The sequence below is a fragment of the Rousettus aegyptiacus genome, unplaced genomic scaffold, assembly GCF_014176215.1.
Source record: "Rousettus aegyptiacus isolate mRouAeg1 unplaced genomic scaffold, mRouAeg1.p scaffold_m13_p_12, whole genome shotgun sequence".
Classification (NCBI taxonomy): domain Eukaryota; kingdom Metazoa; phylum Chordata; class Mammalia; order Chiroptera; family Pteropodidae; genus Rousettus; species Rousettus aegyptiacus.
The window spans coordinates 26321346-26343103 of record NW_023416287.1 but is presented as its reverse complement, the minus strand read 5'-3'; the positions used below and the strand labels follow the sequence as shown (position 1 = coordinate 26343103).

The 21758-nt window shown below is 34.8% G+C and overlaps 1 long non-coding RNA gene and 1 pseudogene across 1 annotated transcript; one reads left to right on the top strand and one right to left on the bottom strand.

Annotated features, from left to right (window-relative positions):
• Positions 1-13016: 13016 nt before the first annotated feature.
• LOC118610002 lies at positions 13017-15123 on the top strand. The gene is made up of 2 exons (XR_004953649.1): positions 13017-14435; positions 14695-15123. It is a non-coding gene; the product is annotated as an uncharacterized LOC118610002 (long non-coding RNA).
• A 6136-nt stretch (positions 15124-21259) lies between these two features.
• On the bottom strand, positions 21260-21375 carry LOC118610073 (annotated as a pseudogene).
• Between the last annotated feature and the right edge of the window lie 383 nt (positions 21376-21758).

The window sequence follows — 21758 nt, the reverse complement described above, 5'->3', positions numbered from 1 at the left end:
TTTTCTTCTAGCAGCCGATTCCAACTAATGTTTGTGAAAATGCAAGTCTAGTATTATTTTCTGATTTTTCAAGAAAAACTAGACATCTACATTTTAAGTAAAGATTTTAAATGTCGGAGAATATTTAACATTTGAACACTGAGCAAGTCATGTTAAAGATGGTTGTTGCCCATGTTTGCCTCAGGAGTCCCAAGTTCTCTATGCCTGTAGCATTTTATTCTCACAGATGTTTTTCTCATAACTAAAATCACTCTAATGCCATTACAAAGAATCATGCCTGAAACATGTAGCAGTGATGGGTGCCTGCCAACAGAATTTGCCAGAATCTCTTTTGAGTTTGCTTATATTCTGCTACCTGGAAGAATGTGGGTGTGAAATAAACTTCCTTCTCTCCATCAGGTTCCCAGGCCTGTAGGAATGAATCAAACGATACGATGCTTCTCAGTGTGCAGTTTACAAAACTGCGTCTGTGTCATCGCTGTGTTATTCATTCATTTGTTTATCTTGTCAAAACATTGCCATTTGCGAAACAGCTTTAGAGGGCTTTGGTGGTTAGTATAGCATGAAGGGAAGTTGTGGCTTGTTCGCAAACTGAGAGAAAAAGACTTTTCATTGTAAAATTCATAATTTATTTATTGTCTGATGGACTGTACTGGATGTCAGTTGCATAGCAACAAAATAAAGTTTGTCTGTTTAGGAAAAGTCTGAAGGTTTCTTATAACATAAAGATAGAGGATGCTTTCTGAACTATATTTGCTTCAATGTGCACTCCATCGCATGCCAATTACAGAACGACATCAGGATGAGAATTTATTTTAGGTAATGTAAATGTTAACCCAAATGATAGAAGGCTATTATTATATGTTTATGTGATGGAAACTCTTATCTATTTCAAAAGATGCAATTTCCTGTCCTTATCCAAATCTAACTTGAGCAATAGTTATCTTCTTTCCTTCCTAAAGTGGTTGCCCGTAGTTGGTTAGAGAAATAAGAAATGCTTATTTTTATTCAGTTATCAGTTTCTGTACTGAAATTTTTCTGAATATTGTTTTAGCTAATGAACATAGGTTCAACTGGAAATTTTCCAGGATCTTCTGAAAACCAAGAATTGTGTTACCTTGAGTGATGCTAAAACAAGGAATGGAATTCAAGTGAGCAATAAATTTGATTTTGTTTCTTCTATTGATTCAGCATCATTAGGGAGAAGATTCCGGTTTACTTTTCTACTTATATTTTCTGATTTAATCATCTCTTTAATGTTGATTTTTTTCCCCATTATGGTCAAACTCTTCAATCTGTTTCTAACAGTGAGATCTTCTTATTCATAGAGTTGTTTATGGTAATGTGCTTCAGATTATATGTTAGAGCTTCATTACTAAACTCACTAAATGAAAGTCAAAGCCAACCCTCTTGAAGATCTGTGTGACTGACCAGGTGAACCATTATTTCCCGTTAGGACCCTAAGATTCTCAGCCGTGAAATGAGGACATGGCATGGTGAAATATGTGAGAATATATCATGAATTATACATCAGCGTGTAACGTCTTATTATTAACAATAATTATTAGGAGAGATAAAACAACAAGTTCCAATATGTACTTTGTTTTATAGTATTTATTTTAAAAAATTAAATTTTTAATAAAACTGGTTAAAGATTTCAAGCAGTTCACAGACTAAAAATAAAAATCACAGATTTTATGACATACAGATAGATCATTGTTGTTTGTATTAGGATTAGGAATACCATTTCAGACATTACTATATGTGTATAATAAGTAGTAGCTGGATAGGTGATAGGTAGATAGATGATATATAGGTAGGTAGAAATGGCTAAAATAGGACTATAAAATAAATGTTACATTTAAGTGAAATATTCAATTTAGTTTTACTTGAATTTAGAAGAGAAAGTTAAATTGAAGGAATTCTTTAAAGTAAATGCTCCTTTCAAAAATAAATATTATAGCTTAAAAGCACCTGCCCATTGTATTTTACAAGTTTTAAAAATAAGAGATGGAAATAATTTTTTGTTTCTGGCATATACATGTTTCAGTTTTAGACAGTATCAGTTGACTCATTGCTATAAAAAATAAAGAATTTAGCCTCTTACACCAACTCTTCTTTCTTTTTTCCTCTTCTTCTGTTCTAATTATGTTAACATATTATTTTTATATCATCAAAGTATAAAACATCCTCTTCTGTAAAAATAATTTCCAAAATTGTTTAATAATAGTTTTCACTGAAATGGGCTCAGTACTTACTACAATCTTCAGAGCTTCCCCATTTCCTGGTGAACTTTGATTTTTTTCTTCTTGGTTCCCCAGATTTCATTGGTAAATTACATCATTCAAGATTAGCTATATTCTTTGAGTTTGTGCATGTTTAAAAAATCTGCTTAATTCTTTTATATTTGAGTGATAGCTTAGATAAGTATGATATTTTGGGGTCACATTTTCTTTTGTGAACATTTTGAGTTGCCATCTGGCATTGAATTTTATGTGGATAATTAAAGGCCAGCCTGCTTTCTTTTCCTGTTGTTAACTGAACTTCAGCCTCCCAAACCTGAGGTCTGAAAAGTTATTTATCTTTAAATTTCAAACCTTCAGCTGAAGTAATATATCTCATAGCTATTATTTACATATATTTTTACAACATTGCCCTCTATTTTTCTGTAGCCTTACCAACAATGTTATAACAATGGTGATATTCATGATTATTATAAAATTTTGGACATTCGTTCTATTAAAACAAATATTTAAGGATTCTTATTATCCAGACCAATGCTGCCCCATGGATGTTTTGTGATGATGAAAATGTTTTATATCTGTGTTGCCCAGTATAATAGCCATTAGCTATATGTGTCTATTGGGCATTGGAAATTTGCCTAGTACTGAGTGCTTCATTTTATTTAATCTTAATTAATTTAAATTTAAGTTGTCTCATGTGCCAATTTTTAGCATAGGTCTATATGTTCAGAACAACCTTAGACACAAAAGAAACTTTATCTAATAGACTCCAGGCCAACCTTGCTACATGGTACCCTGGTCAAATCACATAAAGTCAGTTCAATGGAGCTTTCCAATTTAAAAATAAAATGTTACATGCAACATGGTGTATGGACCTAGAGGATATCATGCAAAATAAAACAAGTCATACAGACAAATACCATATGATCTCACTTATATGCGAAATTTAAAGAACAAAATAAATGAACAAACAAAAGAAAAACAGAATCATAGATACAGAGAATGAACTGATGGTTGCCAGATGGGATGGGGCTTAGGGGGCTGAGTAAAAAAGGTGAAGGATTAAAAGGTAAAATTCGATAGTTATAAAATAGTCACGGGAATATAAAGTACAGCATAGGGAGTATAGTCAATAATACTGTAAAAGTAAAGTGCCAGATGGGTGCTAGACTAATCAAGGGGATCATTTCAGAAATTGTGTAGATGTCTAGTCACTGTGCTATACACCTGAAACTAACGTAATGTTCAATGTCAACTGTAATTAAAAAATAAAAATACAAATGTTACAGTAGCTCTTACCTGTGTCGCAGGAACAGCAACTGAAATAATAAATATAATAATTTTTAAAATTACTTGGAAGGAAAATACTGTATTGATCTAAAGCAGCTTTGATTTTGTTTATTTTTCTTATTAATCTTTTCAATTGTGGTTTATTGAGAGGATCTCAAGAATTTTATTTAAAGTCTTGAGTTTATGACTAAACACAGCCTCTGAGTGAACACATCATTTTGAGAAAATAAACTTGAATGTTAATTTTTAACCTTTAGGTGGAATAGTGATATTACTAATTAATAGTATATAACAATAAATAGCAATGACCTTTCAAACTGTAAGAAATGATGTATGTGTAAGCTATTGTAAAAATAATAAATAAAAATAAATGGCATGTAGGATAATGACTGACATCTTGGAAATCTGATAAGAGTGAGCAGAAGAGTTGGACGTAGTGAAATATGTCCTGTAGAGTGGACAAAACCCTGTACCCTAAATAGCCAATTGCTACCAATAGTCTTTCTCTAAGGAACTTCGACATATCCTTGAACCAGGAGCATATAAATTCCTTCATCATATGAACAAGTTACCTTGCCCAGGTCAAGAATACACTTTTGGTAAACCCATGTATACATGGGCAAATAATTTTTGACAAAAGAGCTAAAAACATACAGTGGAGACAGGAAAGCCTCTTCAATAAATGATGCTGGGAAAACTGGAAAGCCACTTGCAAAAGAATGAAACTAGACTATTGTCTATCACCATACACCAAAATTAACTCAAAATAGATTAAGGACCTGAATATAAGACTGAAACAATAAATCGCACAGAAGAAGACATAGGAACTAAACTAATGGACCTTGGACTTAACAAGGATTTTATAAATTTGACCTCAAAGGCAAGAGAAGTAAAAGCGAAAGTAAATGAATGAGACTGTATCAAAGTAAAAAGCTTCTGCAGAGCAAAAGAAACTGTCGACAAGATAAAGAGACAACCATCCAAATGGGAGAAGATATTTGCAAGCAATGCTTCCAATAAGGACCTAATATCCAAAATATACAAAGAACTCATACAACTCAATAACAACAACAACAACAATCCAATTAAAAAATGGGCAGAGGACCTGAACAGACACTTCTCCCAAGAAGTCATACAAGTGGCTAACAAACATATGAAAAGGTGCTCAACAATGTTTGCTATTAGGGAAATGCAAATCAAAACCACAATGTGATACCGTCTCATGCCTGTTAGAATAGCTATAATCAACAGGACAAGTAATAACAAGTATTGAAGAGGATGAGGAGAAAAAGGAACCCTCATACACTGCTGGTGGAAATGCAGATTGGTACAGCCACTATGGAAAACAGTGTGGATGTTCCTCAAAAAACTAAGCATTGATCTACCATATGATCCAGCAATCCCTCTACTGGATATTTACCCCAAAGACTTGAAAACCAATATCCAAAAAGATATTTGCACACTGATGTTCATAGCAGCATTATTCATGGTGGCCAGGACATAGAAGCAACCAAAGTGTCCTACAATAAATGATTGGATAAAAAAGCCGTGGTACATATATACAATGGTATATTACTCAGCCATAAGAAGAGATGGAATACTGCCATTTGTGACAACATGGATGGACATCAAGATGATCACGCTAAACTAAAAGAGCCAGTCAGAAAAAGTTGAAAGCTATATGGTATCATTTATATGTGGTATATAAACCTAAAAGCAACAAACTAACAGAACAAACAGAGACTCATGGACATGGACAATAGACTAGTAGTGGTTACCAGAGGGTAAGGAGGGAGAGGGAGGGAAGAGGTTGATTCACTAAAAGAGGTCAAAATGAGGTGATAGAAAGAAATCTAACTATGGGCAGTGAACACTCAATGCAATTTAACACCTTACTATTAAATTGTACTCCTGAAAGTTTCTAGATTTCATTAACCAGTATCACTATAAAAAAAAAAAAGAATGCACTCTGTTGTTGATTTCCGTCATCCTTGATACCATGTTATCTGGTTTTAATATTAATAAGCAAAACTTTTAGATTTTTTGAAAAATTCTGAATAAAGTAAAAGCTTTGTCCTAGTCAAGAATATATTTGTATTCAAATATTTGTTGATGAAATAACCATGCTATCTAGTTTAAATATATATGAATGATATCACCCTGATTTTTTTGAAAATTTCTGAATAATAGTAATTTAATATGTCATGACGTGAACATCTCTGTTTCAGTTAGTGAATTTTTAAAAAATGCACTAAAAAAGCAGTCAGGATGAAACTTTCAAAAAATTTTCTCAGTAATCTAAATAGATAGATATATATTTCTATGACAAAAAAAATCAATAACGCATTAACAAAAACAGAAGATTCAGGCGTTAGGAAATAGTTAATCTACCAATAAAAGAAATATTTAATTTGTGCAACTAGTAAATATTCATGATTATGAGGAAGGCAGTGTATGTGAAAGCTAGAAACCATAAATTTGAAAATACAGTTATTGAATCAACTGGTGGTTTTGTCTATATAATTGCATTAACAATTTGCCTACATTCCACTAAATTGACTAGATACTTTGTTGTCATGTAAACACCATCTAAATAAAATCCACAGATTTTCCTGCAAGCCTTATTTTTGCTAAACGTTTCTTGGCTAATCTTATTCCCGGTCTGTTAACAATTTGTCCAGAATGATTTGATTGGCTTTCAACTCTTTTGCCATCTCTCGTCCATTCTTTATTGGGCAGGCGAATGATGGAGGAAATGATGCAAGTGCAAGCAAATAAACACAGAAAAAAAGGTCTTTGGAAAATAGGACACTCCCCACAGTTGTTGGTTTTTTCTCAGGAAGTGAGTGGTTAAAAGGGCATGAGAGGTTAATGCCCAAACTGCCTCCCCATTTATGATGCCTCCTCCTGGACTTCAGGAATGAGAGTCTCTTCCCTCTCTACTAAATATCCCCTTCTACTTCTACTTCCAAAGTTCTTCAAATCTTCAGGTAAGTAAAAAGTAGCAAAATATGTTTTTTAAAGTTAATTAAAAACAATACACGATGGAGTAATTAAAATTACTTAGTCTCTAACAGTTTTCATTAATGTTGACATTCCTGTTGCTTATCCAAACCTTGCTGATGATGAAGGTTCACATTGTCTGCTAATAATTTTTCCCTTGCCCAACAGAGGAGAATGAGGGATGACTGAGCTACAGCAACAAAATAAGACTCATATCATGCAAAAATACAACTTCATATTGATTTCAATTTATTTGATATGCTGAACCTTCTGATTTTTGACTCATTTAGAAATAAAGCATAAATCATGTATTCTCAGAAGTTCAATCCCATATAAGAGCCAACATGATTTCCCTAGTCTAGATTCATTTATATTTTACTTCCACCAAACTAAGGGTTAAGAATGAGACCGAGAACTATCAGACCCTGTTAGAAAATACTCATAATCAGACCTTGTCTTTACTATTGGAGCAGTTCGGTAATTATATGTGCCACCAGCTATCACATGATAGCATATCAGTTACTAAAACAATACCTTATTTAAAAAAAATTTTAACCAGTTTCATGCAGAGGGTGCAAAAAAGGTGTACGCAAATAGAATTTTGTGGACATGACCTTTAATTTCCTAGAGGATTTTTAGATGTCATTAGACATTTCTCTGAGTATTGAGGTCATGCCAAGATGAATACTGGACTAAGAGTTGACATCCAGATCTTCGGGTTCCTAATGGAGACTTCTTTATGTCATAGCACACTCTGCCCTGCTCTTTGGTGCTTTCAATATTTATCTCAGGGAGGACAGAGTTCTATTATCACTAACTGTAATATTTATTAATCTTCTTTTATATTAATAGAATATAGTATCAAGGACAATAGAAAGAGTTTCTCTCTACACATGCAGCATTGTTTCCAGTTCTGACCTCACTGAATACATTTAAGGGAAAGCAAAGAACATGGTAAATATGCCGAGATATTAAGTGATGCTTATAGAATGTACCATAGTCTTGGAGTTGACACATGAAGATCTGTACTTTCTTACATACTGTTAAGTAAATATATTAGCAAACACACAATGTCCTAAGAACAAAACAAACACCAATAAGGAAAAATTTTGAAGAAATAGTACTAGAAACTGGATATGTTCACAAGGGCAGAGAATCTGTCTGTCTTGTTTTTTGCTGTATTTCCGACATCTTACATGAAAAATGGTAGTTAATGAGTAAATATTTGTTAAATTAATCAACGAACAGGGATATTAAAGGTTTTGTTTAGAACCAACTCTGATATGTGCTTGGCATCAAATATAGAAAATCCTTAAAGATCTCCATTAAGAAAATTTAAAATTACAGTATTTAATGGAAAAAATTTAGAATACTGATTTTATACATGAGAATTTCATAATCATAAGTGGCTATTGTGAAATTGTTTTTGATTTTCAAAACAAAAGGTATATTAAAAAGTATAATTTTCTCAAGGATAGATTTCACCATTTAAAAATTTCTTCGATTATATTTTAATAGTAAATAACTACCAAACTAAGATTGAAAAATTGTTGAAATGTCACAAAGTCATAGAATTTTAGAGTTATTTGGAATATGTTAGGTGGTCATGTGGCCAAATGTTACTCATATATATTCAATAGACAAGTCCTATGATCTGCTCTCTAAACGATGGGTTCCTGGCCACATTAGTTGGGTGATTTGGGTGTGCTCTATCTCAGTTATGCAATAATTAGTCCCTAAAAAGGGGTAAATAATTAATATTTCTTTCATCCTTCTGAGAAAATTTTTTTTTGTTGTTTAAGTGTCCTAAACAATGTCCCACTGAGATTTTATAACTCACAACACTTTGTTGAAAAGAATAAAACACAACTTGAAGGAGGTCAAACAAAAGGAGTTTGAAGTATGGAACCACAGAGCCACAGGAAGAACACGAATGCAGTTGGGCCTTGGGAAATTTGGGTCTAGGAATTGGAAAGCAACAAAGACTCATATTTTTTCCCCTTTGGTTCGCCTAGAACGTTGGCTTTACTGCTTTTCCACCACAGAGCAGCAACCTCAACTTAGCAGGTCACATATCTACGTGCAGCTCCCTAGATTCACATCTCCCAGCTCTTCAACCAAGAAGAATTTATGTTCTTGTTCCAGCTTCAGTTCAAGATTATATGAAAACAGAACTCATTTTTTTGAGTCACTTGCACACCCCTTGAGCAATCAAACATGGTCAGAGAGAAAAGGTACAGTGCAAATATGGAGATACCATGAATCCTAAATATTATAGTGTGAAGAAGAAATTGAAGAGGTGCTGCTCTTTCCAGAGTAAGTTTTGTTGGGCACAAAACAATAGATGTTCCCTATAGAAACAATAAACACTTTTTCTTATAAGTATATCCCATGCAATATTTTGGATATACTTAACCTAAAAAAATTATTGCGTATCTGATATTCAAATTTAACTGGGCACTTTGTATTTTATGTGTATAGGTGTATGTGTATGCTAAATTTTGGGGCCTCCTTACAAATTAACTAATGTTTTCTGGTCATACTTTCATATAAAAAGAAACTTAGAAAACATATGAGTTCTTTGACCTTAATTTTGTAACACCTGAAGGATACAGCTTCACTAGGCAACTGGGAAATTCGATGCTGGCCAGGGAGTTGCCTCGGATACCACTGTGAGTAGTGTCTTACTTTGTTTGCTTGACCACACATCAGTGATCCAGAACCAAACTGTCAGTTTAAGACCACAGAATGTTTGATGTAAGTTTAACATGTCATTTCAAAGCTAGTGTGTTCATTCTTGCAAATTTAACTTCTTGATTGCTTTATTGTTGAAGTTCATAAATTAATCATATACATTTAAAGTTGTCTTGTGATCTGATTAGACACATCTGCCTATTAATATATCTCAGGTATTATATTAAAAGAATTTACCCTTTTAAACCAGATATTTTCTATAACTATGTCATGTACATCTACAATTAATATAATAACTAAAGTTCTATGAAATGCAGTTTGAGAAATGCTAAAAATACAGACCTTACATTTTTAGTTTTGGAAACTGACACAGAAGGATTGTGATTTACCCAAGGTCAGTCAGCTAATAGCAGAGCTGGAGATGATTGATAAAGTTTTAATAACAAAATAAATCAAAGTTTAATGGTAAGAAATTAAAAAACTTGTTTAGTACAAATCCTGGTCAGAATCCTTCTCATCGTTTAAATGGTATCTGTAGTCTTCAGGTAATTATTACTTCAAAAAATTATGAACTTTGAAGTGGAACAGTTTTATTTTCTATATAATAATACTGAAGGAACTTTATGAAACAAGAGATGTACAGTGGGTCCTCGAGATCACCAAACAGTAAAGGAAATTCACCACAGGGGAATTGGAAATCCTCTGGCATCATGGAGCCTTTAAGACAAAACCAAAGTATTGAAGTTGCCATTCCGTCAGGGTATTTTTCTCTATCATCTATGGATACTGACCCCATGGAAGTAGTCTGAGGCCCTTTTATACATTGTTAATTATCTTGATCCTATTATTGGGAGCTGAGCATACTTCAGAATAGAGAACCAGCAGTTGGATATCCAGTATCCACTAATACTCTTTCAGATTACCCAGCAAAGGAAATAAACAATTTAATCTTTCCTTTTTCTTGAGACAGTACTGTCCTTACGTACAGGCAGAGAATATAGTTGTTCACATGTTATGCTTTAGAAATCATTAAAACTGTCAAGGGGAAGCCAGAAGGTAGATGACATCTTCCAAAGATATTTCGGTAGGATGCATGATGAGTAAAGTATATTGATGATAATTTGGCATAGCAGTCAAATTAAGTGGCATTAAATTTCCTAAGAAAAAGGCAACTCATTATCCAGAAAACAAAACAAACTTTTATCTTTACTCATCTAAAAGGCTCCAGGTGTAAGGTGATCATATGTTTCAGTTTGCCCATAACAGTCCCAGTATAATACTTATTCTCCTAGTGTAATACTAATTATTTCAGTGTAAATGCCCCCATTTACTTCCAAAGTCTCCCAATTTGAATTATAAATTACATGGACCACTTTGATCGAACAATATGAACTATACTTGAAAATTCTAGCTGTGTACTTGAAAAGATGAGGTATTGTTGGGGAAAATACAATGTTTCTGGAGAATCCAGAGGGATAAAAGAAAGGCTGAAACTCAGGGAGTGGTCATTAATATGTAAATAGTCATTAAAAGACAAAATTCATAAATAAAAAAAAATCTTTGAATTGCTTGTGCCCAAGATCAAAAAAATGCAATCACTTGTACACAACTTTTACAAGCCACTGTCGAATCAGGTTACTTTCATCCCTGATAACATAAGAGTGATGAGTATTTATTGGAATTCTTTTTGACGTTGTGATCTGATGTGCTTTGGGGGAAAAAAAGAGTTTCATAGTGAGGGATCAACATGTAATTCTCCTCTCTACTTCAAGCTCAGAAAGCTCAGTATTAGGACAGGCTGAGAGGGAGAGGAAACGCTTTCCTGCATGCTCTAACTCATCCAACCTCTCAAATGTCTCTGAGTGTGTGTGACAATCATTCCTGTCCAAGGCCTCATTTTTTCCTGCAGAAGGTCATTGCCTTTGACTCCCTCCAATCATTAGGTCTTATTCAAGAGAGGGCTAGAGCCAGGGAGAATTCAGATGAGCACTTGCCTCTGACTTCCATTCTAGCTCTGGTGAGTCTAGACTCCAGAACAAAGACAGAGACAGGAACGTAGCCATGAGTACCTGCTCCAGTCAACTTTCTTGCCATGCTGGGATTTAGTCCTTATCTGAACACCTAAGATCTTATTCTTCTTTATGGTTTGATGGTTTAGACAATTATTTCTACAGCCAGCTATGGATAAGATGACTGAACCCCCCAGAATAGTGCTGATAAGAGATTTTAATTTGCAATTGTTAATTAAAGTTCAGAACAAGAGAACATTCTGAAGAAGTGTATGACTTGGAGTAACACTTCTTAAAAATGATCCTCCTGTCCTAGAATTACACAGCTAACTCATACATGTAAGTGAAATTTTTACAGAGACAAGGACAGACCAAATGTTGGACTTTGAATAAAACACATTGATGAGCAAAGTCAAAAAGAGAACATTGCACACTGACAGTATTTATCCTATATCTATAAAAATATGTTATGCTTATTAACTACTGGGAGTTGATTCATTGATTGGCTATTTGCTACCACACAGTCTCTTGTTTCCATTTACAACTCACCTTCTACTTAGGTTTTATTGAGTGAGAGGCCCTGGAAAATTTTTTAAAAAGTACAGATTCTAAAGTGCTGATTTGTTGGAAATCTCATTTACAGGAAGACCAGCCCAATTTCAGGCCCTATGACAGGCATAATTTTCATATTTTTATGTCTCAATATCGAGGACCTATTTGAAGTTGTCTTATTGCAAAGTGTTTTCCAACATCTTTCCCCAACACCTGCCCAGGTGAGTAACAAAGCAGTAGAAACAGATGAAAGCTGTGGTTATTTTCCCTGTTCTTCACACAATAAATGCCGTAGGTATATGGCTGCTATTTAATATAAAAAGAAAACCTGCAACCATCATAACCATTGATATATGCTACCAATATTTTGAGCTACTAACACGTTTGCCTGCTATGTCAAGGCATCTGAAAGTTTAAAGCTTGGCGAAGTAATGTTTTTCTTTTTCTTCGTCTGTAATCCCAGGGTAAACATTAGGCAGACAGCATTTCTTCTTTGAGCATTAAAGAAAAAAAAAGAAAGACTGAATTTGAAAAGCTTGCTAGTACACTTCGGGGATTTCGGAAAGTGTCGTTTGGCTGGGAGCTGAGTGGAGAAGCTGCTATTCTGTAGATGGCAGAGGAGGGCAGCCGCATGGCCTCATTCATAACTTCACAGCTACTGCAAATATCAGCTGATGAATATTTATGTTATCCCTGGCTTAGACCCGAAAGACAAACAGGGGAAAAAAAAACGAAAGTTAGGAAAAGGTCGTCTGAACTCTGTGGGACTTCTTACCAACACTTTCCATGCGCGAGCAGTAGCCCTGAATGAAGTCATTCTGTTCAGGGGCCTTACACAGGAAAACAGTCTGTTCATTAGTGGCCCGCACTTTGTTTGAACCTTGTACATTTATGGGGACCTGGAAGGGAAACCCTTTTCCTTAAATCAAACACACAGGATATAGAGCTACGTTGTTGTTGTTATTATTATTAGGTAAATTATTGCAAACTGCTCCTCATCCTATAATAACTTCAAAGAGAGTGAAGGAGAGCTTTTAAATAGATATAATAAAAGGACAGTCCCAGGCCAGGTTAATATTTTATTGAGTTACAGTTTCAGAAAAATATCTAAGTATATATAAAAATATAATTACATAACTCTACTAGAATCATAGCAGAAAAATTATTTTCTTAAAATATACTAGAGATTTTAGTTTTATTTTAGGAAAAATACCCGTTGAGTCCCACTCTATTTAAGAAATATTCAAATCTTAATCAGTTGAATTTTATTATTTAAATTTCGTATCTCTCCTTTTAACTCTTTGCCAATCAAAGCCACCTTTATTCTCTGCTGCTATTTCTGACATTTTTACCACCTCGAAGTCGATCCAAGGCTATGGAAACAAGAAAAAGAAATGCACCAAGATGAGAAAGTTTTCTACTTGCCATTATCTCTATTATCAGCTTTAGTTTGGGAGAGGAAGCTGAAAATTTTGGCCAAAGTGAAATATGTGACCACCTTGTGGATTTCCATGGCAGATACATCCTGTTGATTTTCCGACACTTAGGGAAAGGCATTTGTCTTCAGTGGGGATATCCAGAAGTGTTTCCCTGAGATGATGAAGGAGCGAAAGTGGTTTATGAAGGATGTGCTTCCAGGAGATATAGGGCAGTTGGGGGTGGGGGGATGAACAAGACAGAAAGGAATATGCCAAGTAAGGGAAATTCCAGCCTCAGTTGGATCATGCAAGGAGTTCTGGAGCATAATTGTACCTGAACATTTGTCCCAACTTGGGACAGGGAACTGGGCTTTTATACTCCTGCACTAGTTAGATATTGGCTGAGGACTGCCCACTAGTGGTGTAGGGGTGCATTGGATGACCCATCATCTCTTTGCCTGAGACTGTCCTACTGTTAGCACTGAAAATCCCACATCTTGAGAAATCCTTGCATGAGAAATTCTTGTGCAAATTTGGCTGGTTGATCATCCTTGAAAGATGTAAATTCCCAGGCACTCTGACTTCTCTGAGCAGCAAAGAGGCTCCTTCCTGTAGTCCAAAGTCAGCCTCTGACGAGAATAACAGAAGCAGGCCATACGAAACAAGCCCCACTGAAAGGCACATAAAACATGTTATTGGGAATTTAAGTGCCTTCGGATGGAGCTCAACTGTGTCTCCTATAGCAGTCACTTCTTATAACTAGTTCTCTAAGCACCAACTAAGTATTGGCAAAGATTATTTTAAGTGTGAAACTGAGGGTAGGAATTTCAGGTAAGGTATTTATTTCATCCTCCACATATATAAAGTTCTTAGCTGTAGTGGGACTTAAGGGCTATGGCATATAGATTCAGCACTAGTCAAGATATACAAGCAGATTTATGAAGAGAATATTAGCACTAAAATAAAATTAGATACCATTCCTCAAATTAGAAGTTAGTAGAGTGGACTTGAACAAAATATCCATAGATATCATGTGGGTAGGGTATAATAAGTGAATCTCCTCCAATATGTTGCTTTCTTTCATGATGCTGTGATGTCTGATTTTGAAGGTGCATCGCATATATGTGATGAAGACAGAAGGCAGATTTCTCTTGTACTGCCTATGATTGGTGGAATCCCATAATTCTTACGATTGAACTTGTAAGAGTTAACAATAACTGCCCAAAGTAAGTGTGATTAATCTGCAAAATACAACTTTTTCTTGCATTCCGTTCATGGGTTAAAAACATAAAACATAAAAGTGAGATTATTCTTCTTGTGTTCCTCTCTTGGTTTATAAAAATAAAAGAGAGTAAGTGAGAAATTGGCCAATTTATTAACATAGCAGGTATTACTTAGTAAATGGTATGAGTGATTTAAACTTTGTGCGTTGGCAGTGACAACAGCCTCTTCTTTTAAATTTGGGTCTTTTGTTGCTTTTCTCAGCTTTTCAAGGCCCTTATGGAGCAAGTCTACCCAGAGGATTTATTGTAGGAGTACTTCCTTCTGCATGAAGCAATGAAAGGATGTCTTAGATAGCCCACCTTGTGTCACTGCATCAGAGAAACAGTGACTTGAAGAAAAGGTTTCCAGGTAAATAGCTGTAAAAGTAACTGGCATAATATAACAGGCATACAAAGAAGAGAAATCTTATTCCTACCATTGCTTAGTTTACTGAAAAAAAAAAAAAAATCAAGATTCTGGTAATTCTTACAATCTTTCTAAATGTTAGCCAGGTTGCTATTTGTTCATGGGTTTAAACTTTCAGAAACATTACCTCAGCCTTTTGCTGAATTACCACCACAATTAAACATCAGAAGCTCTTTGGAAAATGGGGGAGAATGAAACCTGAAATAAGGAGGAGGAAAAAAAAAATGTTATCAGGAAAATAAATAAGAGGATGCTATTTCTGAATTATTTATTATGAATGTTTTGGAAAGGCAAAGACTGATGGTTGAGTATGGACAAATTCACTAAAATTGAGAACCATAAAACTATGACCAAGCTTTTGAAGCTATAGAGAAGTGAATTTATGGCATGCTAAAGGAATAATATTTATTGAAACTCTATCTGAAAAAATGGTACAGATCCAAAATATGGCTAGGTTTGTGACATTTTAGCCCTCATTTTATTATTGGTTTTGAGGTTTCAGGGAGAGCTTACCTAAGCATTTAAGCTACTAGTTAAGTAATTTTACGTGTATCTTCAGACTTTTATGTGACTGATGAGAGCAATTACTCAAGTGCATAACACAAATGAGGATTATGGGTCATGGCACATTGTGGGCACTAGATAAAGATTTTTTGAATGAATGGTTTTTCTCTGAACAATAAGCTTCTATGCAAAGAAATAGCAAGACTAAATGTGCAAGATATTTCTATTGCAGGAAATGCATAAAAGTAAGAGATTACTATCTATTTCTAAGATGACATTTATCAGAAACTATTTTGGTAAGACTTTTCCTTCAAGTGCACAGTTTCAGAACTAGCAAGGGTAAAAGTACCTATTTAATACTTTTTACTCAACTGATAACATTCTGTGAGAATTTAGTTTTCAAGCATAAGTCACTCTAATACTAAAATATTTTCCCCAATTAAAGACAAATTAATGATAGAATTTTCTCTAAATTAGATTTACTCTCTGTGTTTCCATTTAGCATCAACTGGGTTACTTCAATTACATATATACAAATCAATTAAATTTGAATTTTTACAAAGGTTTATTGAGTCTTTACATTTTCTAAGCATTTTTGTGTGTGTGGTAAAGTTTTAATTAAATGATTATAGAAAGCTACTGAATTCTTAGCCTTTAGGCTCATATTTTCTTCTCTTACTGCCCATATTCCCCAATCAACCTGGTTAATAGATGGTGAATAGGCATCAAACAGGTCAATGCCTGTACCCTCATAATTTGTTTTTCCTTACTGACTATACCTCCCCCGTTGAGAGTCCTGCTTTAAAGAATCTGCCTTCTTCCCATATACTCTTTGCATTCCATCATAACTGCGATCCTATTTTGCCATCATTTTTGACTTTATGTGTCTATATCCTCCCAAATATACTGAGTTGTCTTAAGACAGGTCCTTTGTTTTTCTGTTTGCTACTATATCCAGAATTTGCTTTATCACCATAGCTTACATAGCAAACATACAAAAATAATTGTTAAATAAATGAATCTGACATAGCCTGAGAGTCATATTAGTGGATGAAGGATCTAGAAAGGAGCAGTGATCAACTACTGATGAAGTAAATGATAGTGTAGTAAATGGCCTTTGATATTGTAAGGGTCTTAATACTCCCCACCCCATCTCTTTGGTTGACACTCTTGGCATCATACATCCAATATAATAAAGGTTCTGCCAATAGGTGGCTACCTTTGAAATCTTCTCTTTGAGGCTGAGAAGTCATCTGGGTTGTAAGAGTAAATATGTCACTCCAGAAGACAGATAAATTGTAATTTGGAGTGCTTGAAAAGAAAAGGACAGTACTCAAAACTGTGTATTCATTTATTCATATAATGTAAGCTATCATAAAGAATTTCTGAAGGCACTTTACACAGATCATTCAGGTTAAAAGTGTACTCAAAGATTGCATGAAATGTCAGAACAATCTATTCTCTATAATACATTTGATCATTAAAATATGGATAATGTAGTTATTTATATTACACTGAAAACTTACCAATTCATATTCTATTATTTTAAAATATAGGCTGTTTTAGACAAAAGCCAGTATTAGTTTTTATTTAGCAAGAACTTTCTTTTAAGAATAAATTCATTAGTTTAAACAAATAATGTGTGAGGGTAGTAAATACTTTTAATTACATCTTTTCTTTTTCAACATAAGTCATATATTGGACTATAGGTTAAATATTTTTTACATTTTTTATTAAGGTATAATTTACATATAGTGAAATGTACTTTCTCTATTGTACATTTCTAAGAGTTTTGACAAATGCATCATTATATAATCACCACCTCAATCAAGGTACAGAACAGTTTCCTCACCCCTCAAATTTCTCTATGCCCCTTTGTAGTCACCTTCTCCTGCATACCAACGACCACTGATATATTTTCTGTCCGTATAGTTTTTATTTTTCCAGAATGTCATTAAATGGTATAATGCAGTATGAAACTCTGAGACTGGCTTATTTCACTTAACGTAATGCATTTGAGATTTGTCCTTGTGGCAGGTGAATCAGTGGTTCCTCCATTTTTTTTCTTCCAGGCTTTCTCATGTTGTGAATAATTCTGTAGGAATTTTCTTCTAGTCTTTTTTAAAAAGCAGTTTTAGGTTCATAGCAAAATTGAGAGGAAGGTGCAGAGATATTCCACCTACCCCTTGCCCCATGCCTGCATAAGCCTCCCCAGTTATCAACATCTCCCACCAGGGTGGCACATTAACACATCATAATCACCCAAAGTCCATAGTTCACATTATAGTTCACTCTTGGTGTTGAACATTCTATGACTTTTATTATCCTTTTAGTGTCCCTGCTTCATTTCTGTGTTCCTTCACTTTTACTGCTGAGTAGTATTGTTATATCACAGTTTATCCATTTACCTATTGAGTAACATTTGTGTTTGCTTCAAGTTTTGGTGATTATAAAGAAAGATGCTATAAACATTCTTATATATTTTATTCTAATCATAAATTTTCATTTCACTTGGATAATACCTAGGTGTAGGATTGCTGTCATATGGCAAGAACTTGCCAAACTGTTTTTAAATGGTTGTGCCATTTTTAATCCCCACCAGTAATATAAAAGACCTCTTATCACTTTGCTTCCCTTGGTATTTTTAGTTATGTTAAAATTTTAGACATTTTAATAGATGTATAGTGGTAATTCATTGCAGTTTTAATTTGCCTTTTGAGTATTTATGTTGAACATTTGTCTATTCAAGTGTTTTGACCAGATTTAAGTTCAATTGTTTGCTTTCAGTTACTATTATGTATTTTGGGTACACGATCTTTATCAGACGTGATTTGCAAATATTTTTCACGGTTTGTCTTTTTATATCCTTTAAACAGTGTCAAAGAGCAGAAATACTTAATTTTTGATAGTGTCTCTTTTATAATTTTTTTCTTTATTAATTGTGTCAAATACAAGATTTCTTTGCCTAACCCAAAGTCACAAAGATTTTCTGCTATGTCTTCTTCTGGAAATTTTATAGTTTTTATTTAGATTTATAATTCATTTAGTTAATTTTTATAGAAGGTGTGAAGTATAGGTTGAGGTTACATGTGTTTTGTATAATTGTTTTACCACAATTTGTTGAAAAGATTACCATTTTTCTATTAATTGACTTTGCAACCTTTTAGAAAATAATGGACAGTAATGTGGGTCTATTTCTGGATTTTTCCCCCTGTTCCTTTAAACTTATATGTCTATTTGTTCTCCAGTACGACAGCAGCCTTGTTGTTTTACAATCTTTGAAAATGTGAAAGTAATTTTTCTTATAAATAGGTGACCTGACAAGTTTTTTGCACCCTTGTGAATTTGACTAAACTTTCTGAGTTTAGTTTCTTTATCTATGCAGTGAGAACTTGGATTAGTAGAAGTCTAAAGTCCTTTCTTTTTATTCCCTTCTGTTCTCTTTTCTTTCCTTCCCTTCCCTTCCTTTCCTTTCCCCTTTTCCCTTTCCCTCTAGCCCTCTCATTCCTTCTGACACTCTTTCTCCCCACTCTTTCAATCTCTCCCCCACATTTTTCCCTTAACTGGTCAGTAGATGGTGCTGTGCCGCAACGCATATATTTGCTTGTTTCTTAAAATTTTTAAATATCGTCATCTGTTAATTCTACGCCTTATGCCTATACTTTAAGAAAGGATTGTTACATTGTTAATGGAGCAATGATGTTCACACCCCTCCCACTCTGAGAAGTAAAACCCCAGGCATGGATCAGGTCACCTAAACTGGGTATACTGCTTTACTGGAAAACTTGTCAAGAGATAAAAGCTTTTGATTAAGAAGGAACATTTTTAAAAAGCAGCGGTGGGTAGCTGCCCTGAAAAGCCATAATATGGCTCAGCCCTGTGTGACATTTGAGTTGGTGTTGTTTATTCAAGAGTAAAAATATGGATGGCCGCTAAGAACATAGGATAGGAAGCCCCTTTGCTCAAAATAAAATCCCAAGGTTAATTTGTTTGTGATTCACAGAGCCAGCTGGCTGTCCTGGACCAACTATGACTTTTGTGGTGACAGCTGTTTCTACCAAGATTTGACGGGTGGGAGCAAGGGCAGAGCTGGTGGTTGCGAGATGGAGTGGCAAAGGGAGATGAACTGAAAGAATGGGCTATGGTTTCTTTAAAAAGAAAATCCATGAGCTTCAGATATTCTCAATTTAACTAATATTTCCTCTAGCTGGATATAATGCTCTAACTTCCTGGGCAAGAAGAGGTGGGTATGCATGGTAGTTGTTACTTCATGTACCCTTAAGTTATGATTTAATGGAGGGTGTTTAATTTTCCAAAAGTTTAGCAAACTGTGAAGGTTTCCAGAAAGGGTACTATATTTGCTTGCAAATAACCCTGCCTGTACATCTTTGGCCCCAAAACCCTGAGGGGCTATGGACTCTTATATGCTTTCTATAGCCTGGTTTTCCAGAGACCAAATAAAAGGCCCTTCTTGGGGTTGATGGCATCATACTGAGATTTCCATGTATAAATAGTAATAACGTTCACTTTATAGTACTTTATGGTTTCGCAAAGCAATTTCACAAACATATGTAATTATCCCTTTCCTTAGAAAATGGAGATTTGAATTAAGGCATTGGAGCTCCGGGCCAGAGAAGGTCAGTGAGGAAGAAATGCATAGGTTAACAATGACCTCTAGCCTCATGTACATTCCTACTTGGGTGTTTTAATTTAACAAATCCAAATCTGAGCTTCTGACATCCATCATTGATCTGATCAAATTCCTGTCTCCTCTGTCTCAGTAAATTGCAGAGTCATTCTCTCAGTTTTTAGCTCCCAAACTTTGAAGTTGTCCTTGACTCCCCTCTTTCTTAGTCTCCTAATATACAAGCAAAACCTGTTGGCTCTTCCTTTAAAATCTCTTCAGAATCTGACCACTTCTCAACACCTCCCTCCACACACCTTGGTCTGACCACCACTGTCTCTTGCATAAATTCAAACAACAGTTTTCTAACAGATTTCCCTCTCCACCATTGTCTCCACTTCAAATTAATCTCAGCATAGTAGCCATAGTGAAGATGTTGCAAGGACATCAGATATTATTCTTTGCCCAGAACCCTCCAGTGCCTCTCCGTCTCACACTGAAGATGTGGCCTTTTTAACCTTGGGCCTCTGTTTTGCATCATTCATCCTCTCATTCAGTCATGTCCTCCTGCCTCTTTCTCAAACTTACCAGGAATGCTCCTTCCTTGGGATCTATTCACTTTCTGTTTTCCTTGAATGCTCCTTGCCAGATACCATTCTCATTCCCTTTAGATCTTTACTCAATGTCACCTTCTCACTATGACCTTCCTTGGCAGCTCTATTTAAAATTGAACTGTTCTCTAACCACTTCCTAGTCCTTTCCTGGTTCAATTTCTCCCTTCAGCACTTATTATGAATATATTATAATCTGTACTTATTTATCTTGCTTATCATTACTCCCTAATGTTATAGAAAGCATGGAGTCTTGTCCATTTTATTCCCTACCATAGCCCCAAAACCTAGAATAGTGCTTGACACATAGAGAGGCATTCAATAACTGTGACTGACTGACTGACTGACTGACTGACTGAATAAATGAATGATGTTCCCCAACTCACTTCCATGGTATCAGCCCTGACAGAACCACAAAAGCAAAATACTACAGCTTGACTAGATTCCTGGGTTTAAAAGATTTCCTGGTTAGAAGGACTATAGTATAAAATTCAATGTTCCACAATCACTTTGTGAAAAATACAGTTTTGTGGTCTTATCTCTGGATATTTTGATGCAGTAGGGTTTAAGAACCCACATCTTCAAATAATTTTAATTTTTTTTTATTATTTATTATTATTTATGCCTACAGCACCTGGCCTTCCTAGGTGGTCTCCCATCCAAGTACTGACCAGGCCCAACCCTGCTTAGCTTCCAAGATCAGACATCAGGCTTATTCAAGGTGACATGGCCATAGATCATGGTCAATGGCTCCACTGGGGTGCAAACACAGGACCTTTTGCGCGTAAAGCAGACGTGCTAACCACTACACTGTGGAACCATGTCTGTGATTTTAATTCTTGAACAGATTTTGAGACCCATTATCCTAGAGGATAGTTTCTTATTAATCCAACAAATATTTATTGAGCATATTCTGTATTCTGGAAAGTATGCCAGAAAATGGCCCCAGCCTGATGCCTGGTAGAAAAGACAGATGTATAAAACGATACTAATAATATAGTATAATTAATGCTTTCTTGAGGCATCTATTAATTGCAGGAGTAGCCGAAGACAAAGGAGGGATATATCTGGAGTGTCCAAAAAAGTATTTTCAGAGAAAATGACTCCTGGTAAAAAGGAAG